Source organism: Mytilus edulis, chromosome 2 (genome assembly GCF_963676685.1).
Source record: "Mytilus edulis chromosome 2, xbMytEdul2.2, whole genome shotgun sequence".
NCBI lineage: Eukaryota > Metazoa > Mollusca > Bivalvia > Mytilida > Mytilidae > Mytilus > Mytilus edulis.
The window spans coordinates 26,140,984-26,152,716 of NC_092345.1; positions in this window are offsets into that span (position 1 = coordinate 26,140,984).

Below are 11,733 nucleotides of genomic sequence, written 5' to 3' on the forward strand. Positions count from 1 at the left end.
ATGAGTCATATAAAGGGACTGCTTGATCTCCAATGAGTAATATAAAGTGACTCCTTGATCTCCAATGAGTAATATAAAGTGACTCCTTGATCTCCAATGAGTCATATAAAGTGACTCCTTGGTCTCCAATGAGTCATATACAGTGACTCGTTGATCTCCAATGAGACATTTAAAGTGACTCCTGGATCTCCAATGAGTCATACAAAGTGACTGCTTGATCTCCAATGAGTCATATAAAGTGACTTCTGAATCTCCAATGAGTCATATAAATAGTTATCAAAGGTATCAGGATTATAATTTAGTACGCCAGACGCGCGTTTCGTTTACATAAGACTCATCAGTGACGCTCATATCAAAATATTTACAAAGCCAAACAAGTAAAAAGTTGAAGAGCATTGAGGATCCAAAGTTCCGACAGGTTGTGCCAAATACGGCTAAGGTAATCTATGCCTGGGATTAGAAAATCCTTAGTTTTCGAAATATTCAAATTTTTGTCAACAGGAAATTTATAAAATGACAACATTATTGATATTCATGTCAACACCAAAGAGTTGACTACTGAGCTGGTGATACCATCGGGGACGAAACGTCCACCAGCAGTGGCATAAAGTGATTCCTTGATCTCTCATGAGTCACAAAACGTGACTCCTGAATCTCCCATGAGTCATATAAAGTGACTCATTGATCTCCAACGAGTCATAAATAGTGACTCCTGGATCTCTAATGAGTCATATAAACTTACTCATATAAAGTGACTGAACTGCTGTCTACACCTTTGTTGTCAAGATAAAGATATCTGTATTTTCAAATGTATGGTGTATCTGTAATTATTTTCGTCCTTTTTCATTACTTCACCGAATACGAGTTATCGCATGATTTCTTTACTTTTGTATGTTGTGTCTTGTGTGCAATTGTTGTATATTAGGTTTTTTTTATTTTCGACTTATGAGTTTAAATACTCCTTTAGTAAATTATGCCTCTCTCCTACATGACACAAGTTACATACAATGAAACACCACTGTAAAAATGCAGGAACTCCTTTAGATTCCGATGAATTCTGAGTTCAGTTCGGTTTTAATGAATTTTGTGTTTCTTCATACTTTGATTTTGTTCATATTTTGTAATTTTCGTCGTTTTTTTTCTTTTGCAGATTGTTCTATCTTATTAAAAATATATATATATATATAAACCCGTCAAACGATTTATTATTGTCATAAATATTTGGTTGGTCGTTCAAGTATTTGTGTTTCTAATCGCACCAGACATTCACATGGTTTTATTGCCCTCTTGTAAGATACTTGTATTTATTTTCGATCTTGTACATTTCTGCACTTTGATGTTGCTAAAAACTGATCATATTTTGATTTATCGGTATGTGCCTGTGTGTGTTCTGTCTATATGCATACGAATGCATTAACTTCATTTCTACAAAAAAAAATCTTAATTGTTTGTTCTTAATCGTTACTAACAGAAGTAAGCATTTAAAACTATAATTTTATTAATACAGCTTACACTGTCCTGTTTGATAAAAGAGATTGGTTGGTATTATGCATAATCCCTAGTTTTGGAAATTGAATCACGAGCAAGACAATTGTAAAACTAAAGACCATCGCACTAAAAAAGTTGTGGCCTTTTCTTATATGTAATATAATACATTAAGCGAAAGTATGAGGAATTTTAAGGGAGACTTTTACCCTAAGATAAGCTAAGGGTGACAATGTTTTATCGAGGGTATTAATCTGTTACGCCACAATCTGAGTTTTGTGCTATCTAATTTTTTCAAATTTAATATTCTTTGATTATAAGTGTATTCCCAAGTTTTGAATAATTTTAAATTCTGTAATGTCCTTGTAGGTAAGACATGATGCATTTAGCAATCTTTTATATATGATACCTCTTGACAGATTATGAATTTCTACCTTATTGCATTTAAGTAACACAAATCAATGGGTTACCTATTGCAGCAGGAACTTATTAAGACTATAGGTTCATCCTTGTATCTAGGTGGCTTCGTAATGCTTAATTGCATTTGTTCTGTAAAATGTGTCGATTGTCTATCCCTATTCGTCTCCTTTGTTCGTTGGATTTTTTATTATTCGTTGGATACCAATTTTCGTGGAATTCGTGGGTACAGGTGAACTACGAAATTAAATGTTAAACGAATTACTTATGTTCTATAGAACTACGAAAAGCTCAAAACTCTACGAAATAAAATATCCACGGATATGCAAGTTTTCCTTAATCAACTAAAATTGGTATGCATTAGAATAAATTAATCAACATTATTTCTTCTTTTTCTAATTGGGCTTAGATTGCGTTTTTTTTTTTTTTATTATTATTATTTTCCCTTTGAAAATTAAACTAATAAACTGCAAGAAGATTAGATTGGTATATATTTCATTGTTCATGTTGAAATTTTTAATTGATTTTTTACAATATTTGATAAGCCAAAACAGGAAGATACTCAGGAGACAATCTATAATAATAAGTTACCATATTGATAAACAGACTAGATAAATCAAAGCTACCAATACACATCAAACGAATGAATAACAACTTTCATATTCCTGATTTGGTACAGGAATTTTGTAAGGCAGAAAATGGTTGGTTAAACCTGATTTTATAGTTGGTTAAACATCTTACTTGTATGACAGTCGCATAAAAATTTTCGAGCACCAAAAATGCATCTCGACAATTTTAGCTTCTTCAGTGATGCAGGTGTCCAAAGTATTGAAAATTCAAAAAAATAATAAAAACATCTTAAAAACAAAATATAAAAAAGTGTAGCCAAAGCTATGTTTTACAAGTCACGATAAATGTCAACTAACAACTGTTGTTGTGTGCTGCAGACAACACGTTCTCCCATTTTTAGTGTGTTACATGACATATGAGTTTTCTCAGGTAGTGACAATATTTAAGTCAATCTCATACATTGTATCTCTAGTTGTTTGTACTTTTCATTGTACTACAACCGCATAAATATATTCAGAACCTGTAGGTATCATCCGACGAATATGAAACAAAATACCTGCGTCAGCAAACAAAAATTCTTCAATATTTCCTGTTATGTGTACTGTGGATCTTATCGCTATTATAAAATGTATCACTCTCAAAATATTTCATATAAGATACTCCGTCCAAATGACTTTTTTGATAATCTTTTTAGTAATCAGGAAAATACGTGTATTAGCTAGCTATAAAACCAGGTTAAATACAAGTGTCTACATAAGAAAATGCCTATAACAAATCAAGAATATGACAGTTGTAATTCATTCGTTTGATACGTTTGAGTATACCATTTGCTAAGGGACTTTCCGTTTATTATTTTCCTCGGAGTTATGTATTTTTGTTATTATATTTTTTCCCCAAAGCAGTGGACAATCCCACAACCTCTGTTATTTGTTTTTCATTTGATATATCACAAAACATGTTTAACCCCACCGTTTGTCTGGCCTGTCCCAAGTCATTAACCTCTGGACTTTGTTAGTCTTGTATATTTTTTTTTAATGTTGGTTTATTTATATGTTTCGGAGTGACGTCCGTTTTCGCTCAACTCGTACACATTTTGGTTGAGGGGCCAGTTTAAGCCGCTTTGGGTGAAGGATTTTCTCGCTTAGTTGATGATCGTAATGTGGCATTAGGATCGTAACATACTTCCTACATGTACGTATGTACAAAAGAAGATAAGATAAGGTATTTTTTAATTCTAATTAAAGGTCCCATGACGAGCAAAGTAATTTGTTACAATGATTTTGATAATTGACACAAAAATTTTGATTATCATATATGAATGAATATTAGTATAATCATTTCAATTTTAAAATCTTAAACCACATTCAGCCAGACCATAGTTATACGCATATCATTGTAAAAAAGCAGTTATATATAACTATAACTAGTATTTGTATTTAATGGGTTACATATAAACATATATGTACTACATTGATAGCTTTAAAAAACATTCATTAATATAAATTGCAATAATTTTCTAGATTTTCTTCAAAACAAGCCAATTTGATTTGACAAATGTGTTTAAATTTTTGTACTTGTTACTTATCAAAATCTTATCATATATCTCTTTTGAGATTACACAACATTTTATATTTCATGTGTGTCTGAAACCAATTTCAAAGGAAATGTAACAACCATTTTCATATTGGAAATAGCCAAAGAGCCCTAACTCTTGCATGAAAAATTAATAGACTAGAACATTCTTCACCGTTAACAACTTTATATGAGGATATAACAATCTTCAAACTTTCGTTTGTGTCTATAAAAAAAAATATACGCACGTGCATGAAGTAAATTTAAATGCCGGCCATAAATTTCCACAATGCTATGGGTCTTTGGACTTTAGACATAGTGTAGGTTTCAATGACAAGGTGCATATCACATTTTATATACGATCATTTGTGTCCATCCCAAAATTACACCTTTTTTAAATGGCCTATATGTACATGTATGGTTCATATCTTTTAAAATGTGTGAGCGATTTCGTTTAGTTATATACTTATTGGTATAGTGTAGTGTAGAAAAATAGTGCATATTAACGTTCTAAAAAAGTAATTTTGAACCAATCGAAAACATTACCATTGTCTCAAAAATATGGATTTTCGAATGTGTACACAACAAACAATATCAGTTGAAACGTGTTTCAAAAATTAATTCACTTGAGTATGTTTTAATCAAAGTTTCAAAATGAAATTCTCATTATTTAATCTGATATTTTTTTGAAATGCTGTACTATGACACTTAGGTAGGTGAAACTCGATTTTTAAAAACGTACCCAGTCTAATCTGGCTGGTCTGTGGGCATAAACAAACTCAAATTGACGAAAAGAAAACAGATATAAAACATCAATCATACAGTAAAGTTCAATATATATGCTATCACCCAGTTTACTATAAATGTCATTAAAATCTGTTTGTAACTTTGATTTCTCCAAGCAGTCTTGTTAATTGAGTGCTAATGTAGAAAACATCAATTATTAGTTCGAGAAGTAAGTTACCATTGTTACAGAGACAAGACATATCTTCTTTAATTTACGTGCAGACTTGTAAAAAATCAGCAGTTCCCGTTTCGTACGATTCGTTTACGGTTTCGTAATTATTTTCGTTAATTTCCGGGTCATTTCTAGTAGTGCGAGACAAATGATAACAAGTAATTACTGTTATCAGTACAAGAATGGCTGTGGATGTTCCAAATGCAGCACTCATAAGCGTATAAATTTGTATATTTTCACAAGCTTTACAAATTTCACAGACTTTACAATTTTCACAAGTTTTACATATTTTTGGAATACAATTTTTACCAACACGAATAATGAAAACAGCTGTACAGGTCTTGTTCGGAAATTGTTCAAGATAAGCAGTAACATTAAACTGATATGAACGTTTCGTTAAAAGTTTATTCACTTGAAGTTTATATTCTGCAGGATTTATATACGACAACACAAATTCCGGTTGTCTGACATCAAGCTTTATATCACTCGGGTTTGAATCACTGTACTTTATTTTCACAACTGGTATTACTACAGAACCAATAACTTGATCACTTGTTATATGTGCCCTGTATGTTGAATTCTCAAATGACAAACTTCCCTCTATGATATTTCTAACTTGTATATTCATAGAGTATCTATACCTGCAAGTCAAGTTGTACTGGAAGTTCTTAATCTTTTCGTAGTCTAATGGTTTAATTAGTTCAATAGTTCCAAAGTTTCTATTACGTCTTGTAGATACAAAATCATTTTTGTCCACAGAAAAAGTCTCGTTATCCACATTACTTATATCATACATAACATAACCGTTACCTATATTTTCATCAATTGTAATAAATGTATTAACATAATTTCAGAGCAGTTATTTAGGTACTTTGTTGTTTCTGTCAGGCAAAGTCCAAAACAACAAATTTTTATTACAGTCAATATTTCATCCATTTGCTCGAAATTTGGTTGAGTTGTTATGTTATCAGTTAAAAATTTAACGCTAATTGTTTTAAGATAACCCAATTGACCTGTTTGACAGTGGGTAATCTAAAACATTAAGTCCTTAAACAGATTTTTTTTTGGTACTTTTTGTTTATATTTAAAAATATGTTTTCCCTTTATTCTTCCTCTAAACAATAATTGGGAAAAAAATCAAAGAGCAATGCATTCGTCAACAATCATAGTTGTTTTTCTTTGTAGTAATATCTGTATAAAATTGATAGTGACTTACTCCTGAATTTCACATCAACCACATAAAGTGCGTGAATTGCTGACTTCTTCTTTGTTGACCAAGAAAAATATCTTTGGTTAAAAGATTATCATCTATGGCATATTTTTTTGCTGCATCTGCATTTATTTTGCCATCTAATACAAGTTATATGCATGGCACATGTAACAGACAAGGATACACTTTCGTTAAGATAAATGAATACGTTCAGGTATCGCAATATAAATTATTCAGTCCGTTTTTTTTTCTTTTTTTGTGACTTTCCTGTTTCTCAATCATTTGGTTTTGTTTATTTGTTTGATTATGTTTGGTTATTGCATTTTTGGTTTTTTTCCTTTGGCATCAACACGTCACACGTTGGTCGTTACAGTGTCTCAGTTTCTCAGTTTCTCAACTAACCAGAACAGAACATGGTTATTGCCCTGTTGATACATAGATTGGGGTGCACATATCCGCCGGGGACACAATTTCGCCGTTTTATGATTTGAGGTGTATAAACTTCAAAGGATGGCTGAAATAAAAGAAATATGCCTGTAAATAAAATTTTCATAACAAATAAGATTATTTTTTAAACTACGACAAAATTGCGTCACTTACCGCAGAGAACCGTAGATTAGACAACGATTTTCGGCCAATTTCCTGAATGAAAAACCCGATTTCACAGAAGTATTTCTTAGTAACTCTTTAACAGGTCGGGACCACTACCTTATATGGAAATGCATAAATTAGCATACTTATGTTCTCGCACATGTAATTTTTTATTTACAGTGACGCAATTTATTTTTACCTAGGTTTTTGACCAATCCACTAAATGAGTCACAATGCATGATGGACTACTACGTGTTTACAAGCAACCAAGAACACGTGTTATTTACTGAAATACAACACATTTTTTCGTGCAATGCGGGATTCACAATTTCGCTTAGTTTTTCATTTTGTGTATCCTCATTTATAGTTCGTGATATAAAGTATTACTTCCATGCTCAGATTAACGAAGAGTTGTTTCTATGTGAAGAAAAAAGGGTTTGAATTACCCGATATATAGCCATTAACATGTTTGATGATGGCACAGAGATTTCATGTATTTGTCCACCAGAAGCAACAAAACAACAGCGAAAAAACACAACTACCCATGAGACAAACTTACTGGTGTAAAGTAAGCCGTCGATAACAGCCGGTGCTTATATTCAAGAGTACAGCAATGTTCGTATAGATAATTAAAGGCAAATGTGGGATCCTTGAATTTTGTGTTCGTAAAAAAGGCGAAGAAATATTTACATACATGGCAGTGTTAACAAAATTTATAAGTATTTTTGTTGGTCACATTTCAGTATATGGGACTTCCAAACTGTTCCCTTTTTTTTTAAGGTAGTGAAGTCAGCAACTGTAGTTTCAGTTTGTTCGCTTTTTAACGGGCTCGGACATTTGCCAAACTGAATAAAATCATTACAGCTGATTTCTTAAACCTGCAAAGTAAAACTTTGGTTGGCTTGCTTGCTTTGTTTGTATAGTTGTTTATACAAGCTTTGAAAATGAGATTGACATCTTTCAACAATATATATATATAGGCATAGTTTAACTTGTATATTTTATATTTTGTACAATATACAAACAAGCAAGCAAGCTAACCAAAGTTTTGCTCCACATGCATAAGAAATAAGCTGTAATAATTTTATCAATATGTATGTGCGACAAGGTGAAAAATTTGATATGTTTTGTGAAAATTGCAGCGTTGGATCTATAAAAAAAAAAGAAGATGTGGTATGATTGCCAATGAGACAGCTGTCCACAAGAGACCAAAATGACACAGAAATTAACATTTATAGATCACCGTACGGCCTTCAACAATGAGCAAAGCCCATACCGCATAGTCAGCTATAAAAGTCCCCGATATGACAATGTAAATCAATTCAAACAAGAAAACTAACGGCCTTAATTATATACAAAAAAAAAATGAACGAAAAACAAATATGTAACACATAAACAAACGACAACCACTGAAATACAGGCTCCTATACAATATTTTTTTTTTTTGATGGGATAGATTTCTTGTCCTTTTATATATTTAATTGGGCCGTTTTTTTTTGTTGTTTTTTTTGTTGTTGTTTGGATTGTTTTACACAAGTAATTTTAGGGTCATTGATAGCTTACTTTTAAGCATTGGACCTATGACTGCTTACTTTACTAAATTATGTCTTTGTTGGAAAGATGTCTCATTTGGCACTCATACCTCATCTTCTTATTTCTATATACAAAGCACGTTTTAGAAAAAAAATAAAAGATAATATGGCACCCACTATGATCCAGAGACTTTTAATATTGGAGATATTTTACATATGTCAACAGGACAGCAGCCGAACGATAAAAAAACCTCTGAGGTATATTTTGTGATAAAATTAGCAACAAACGGATATTATCGATGGATGAATTTAAACTATAAAAAATGTATTGAGCTATATACCGTACCCGCTCAGTGGCGGATCCAGGGGGCGGGGGTTCCGGGGGATGGACCCCCCTTTTTTGGACGATCAGTGCATTTGGATGGGGACATGTAGTTGGAACCCTTCTCCTTTTGTCCAGGGTTAGGACCCCCTTTTTAAAATGGCTGGACCCGCCCCTGCCGCTTTCATAACACTTCTTTTTAGCATACTGAATATTATGATGTTCTTACTATTAGTTCAGGTCCTGATAATAAAAAATACACCATCAGTACAGAAAGAAGTGTTTCAATGAAAGTTTCGTGTTTTTCTAGGCAGAAATGATTTTGCAATGACATTATACAGCTTTAAAAGAGCTCAAATGATTTTCTTACTGGACAGTGGTCACTTCATTGGATATTTCACTGTGTCATGTCGTGAAATTAATGCAGGTTCAATTCATAAGAATGCACAAAACCGGTTCAACTACTTTTGCAAGGCGAAAAAGAAAGTCGAATCGTGAAGCCAATAAACAATATTTTTTTAATCTGAGCATGCAAATTGAAGATTACGTTACATATTTTACATTAAATATATTTGCAGAATAAAAACTTGGGTAATGAGAGTCCCAGACAATATATTAATGGACTGTTTTCCCACTAATTCCACGTGTTTTAAGTAGTAGTTTACTCGTAGTAGCCCATAATGCATTGTAGTTCATTGAGTCGATTGGTCAGTTTTTCAAGGCCATATTGGCCTTGTGTTTTGGAAATTACTATGCAAATATATTCTGACGTCAGAAAATCTAGAGTTCTCGACCTGTTTAACTGATCGCCCTACATTTTAGTTTTGTACACATATGAAATGTCTGCTATTGCCGTCTATAATGAAATTGATTTAAAAAATATTGTTTTAAGCTGAAGTTATTTGGATCTAAGTAGATGTATAAAAACGGCGAATATGTGTCCCCCATAGACAAAACATCAGACAATTTCAAACACCCTTTGATCTAATTTTTCAGATGATTATTTTCAAACAAACAAGTTTTCAAGCGTAAGAATATTTTGCTTTTGAAGTTATCTTCGTATAAAAATATCAGTATACTTCAAAAACATATAGACCTGGGATGGTGTTCTTGAAGCTATCTTAGGATTAGGACGTGTCCTAAGACCATCTTATGACAAGTCTTTGCTCTTAGTCGTGTTCACGAAGCTCTCTTATCTTAGGATATATCACATTTTCCCTCCTAACTTTAGGACACCCAATTAGGTGTCTTACGATCATCATATCTTCATCCTAACTTTTTGCATGCTTTTTTCTCAATTTTTGTATGTGAAGATGAACATGAAATGAAACGCACCATCGGTTATTAACTCGTATACAGAATTGTGCATGCTTTTAAACTTTGAACTTCGTGTTTTACGATACGATGACACTACGAATTCATTATCACCGTGTAGAACGCCACATGCGGGGTGTCGGCTATGTTTGACATGGGGTGGCAATTTTGAAGCGACGAAAAAGTAACAAGGTAAGTTCAAGCATCAACATTTCTTATTTCTAGAACTCTCAGTACCATATAATGTATTGCACGGAAGGAACCGCAACATAATCTATTTCCTGAAAGCAGAAGCAGTCGTTTTCAGTGATCAGTTTTCTCAAACACCTCGCCCTACTTTTCCGTGTTGCAGATTTTGAGACTTTATATGCCAATTTCGGTATAAAAAACTACTTTACACAGCTAACATCCGTATAATTTATATAGAATTGTATTCCTCTCATTGACTTATACCAAATACCAGTTTCTTAGTTAAAATTAATTGGGTTTAAAACTGTTATTCATCAAAATATAAAGTGTCGCTCGGGGTGTGAGATTTTGCGTCGCAAGGGGTAGAGGCTTGTCATAAAAAAAATACATTTTCTTATAAATCGATCGTTATCTGATACTTTTTAATTCAAACACACCTACACTGTTATGATGACAAATTACAAACTTAAGGTATGCAGTTTTAGCTGGGCGATTACGAACGAAATAACTGTCTTGAATCATATTTTCTTGTAAACCTGTTCCGTTGTATATTTGTGTACAAGTCGTTGTTTTGTCATTGACAATTGTAGTATCATCGTCTTCAGGATTACTTGAAGTTGTGTTGTCATTCGCTGAAAAAGATGCCGGTGAGTGTTTCATAGGAGAGAGTGTTCTAATTCTGTTAGGAGTGATGGTTTTTGATGGCGTACACGAGTGCTTTTTAAATGAACCTGGTGATGAACTATGATGCATTTTGGCTGGTGGAGGCCTCTGGCAAAGCTCTGATTCCTTTCACGGATTTGGTTATACTGTTTGAACCTTTTGGATTATAGCTCTTCATCTTTTATATAAGCTTTGGATTTCAAATATTTTGGCCACGAGCATCACTGAAGAGACATGTATTGTCGAAATGCGCATCTGGTGCAAGAAAATTGATACCGTTAATTTTATTATATTGAGGACTGTTTTGTGATTTTCCACCATGTTTTGGTTTATTGAGCCATAGCCTTGCCTTTTTTTTTTACCATGACAGTGACTGAAAAGGAAAAGAAATCGTTTACCAGCTTGGAAACTAAATATTTTGAGCCATTTTTTTTACTATGAATGAAATCAAAAGCACATGTTTTGTAAGACCAAAAACAGGCAAAATGAAAAACCCTTATTTTGTCATGGTAAAGTAGATGTGAATGAAATCAAAAGCATATCTTTTATAAGTCCAAAAACAGGCAAAATGAAAAATCCTAGTTTTGTCATGGTAAAGTAGATGTGTTTGAAATAAATTGTATCATATGAAGGCTAATTTACATGCAAATATGTATTTTCTTATGACAAGCCTCTACCCCTTGCGACGCAAAATCTGACACCCCGAGCGACACTTTATATTTTGATGAATAACAATTTTAAAACCAATTGATTTTACCTAAGAAACTGGTATTTGGTATAAGTCAATGAGAGGAATACAATTCTATATAAATGTTACGGAGTGTAGCTTTGTAAAGTAGTTTTTATACCGAAATTGGCATATAAAGTCTCAAAATCTGCAACACGGAAAAGTAGGGCGAGGTGTTTGAGA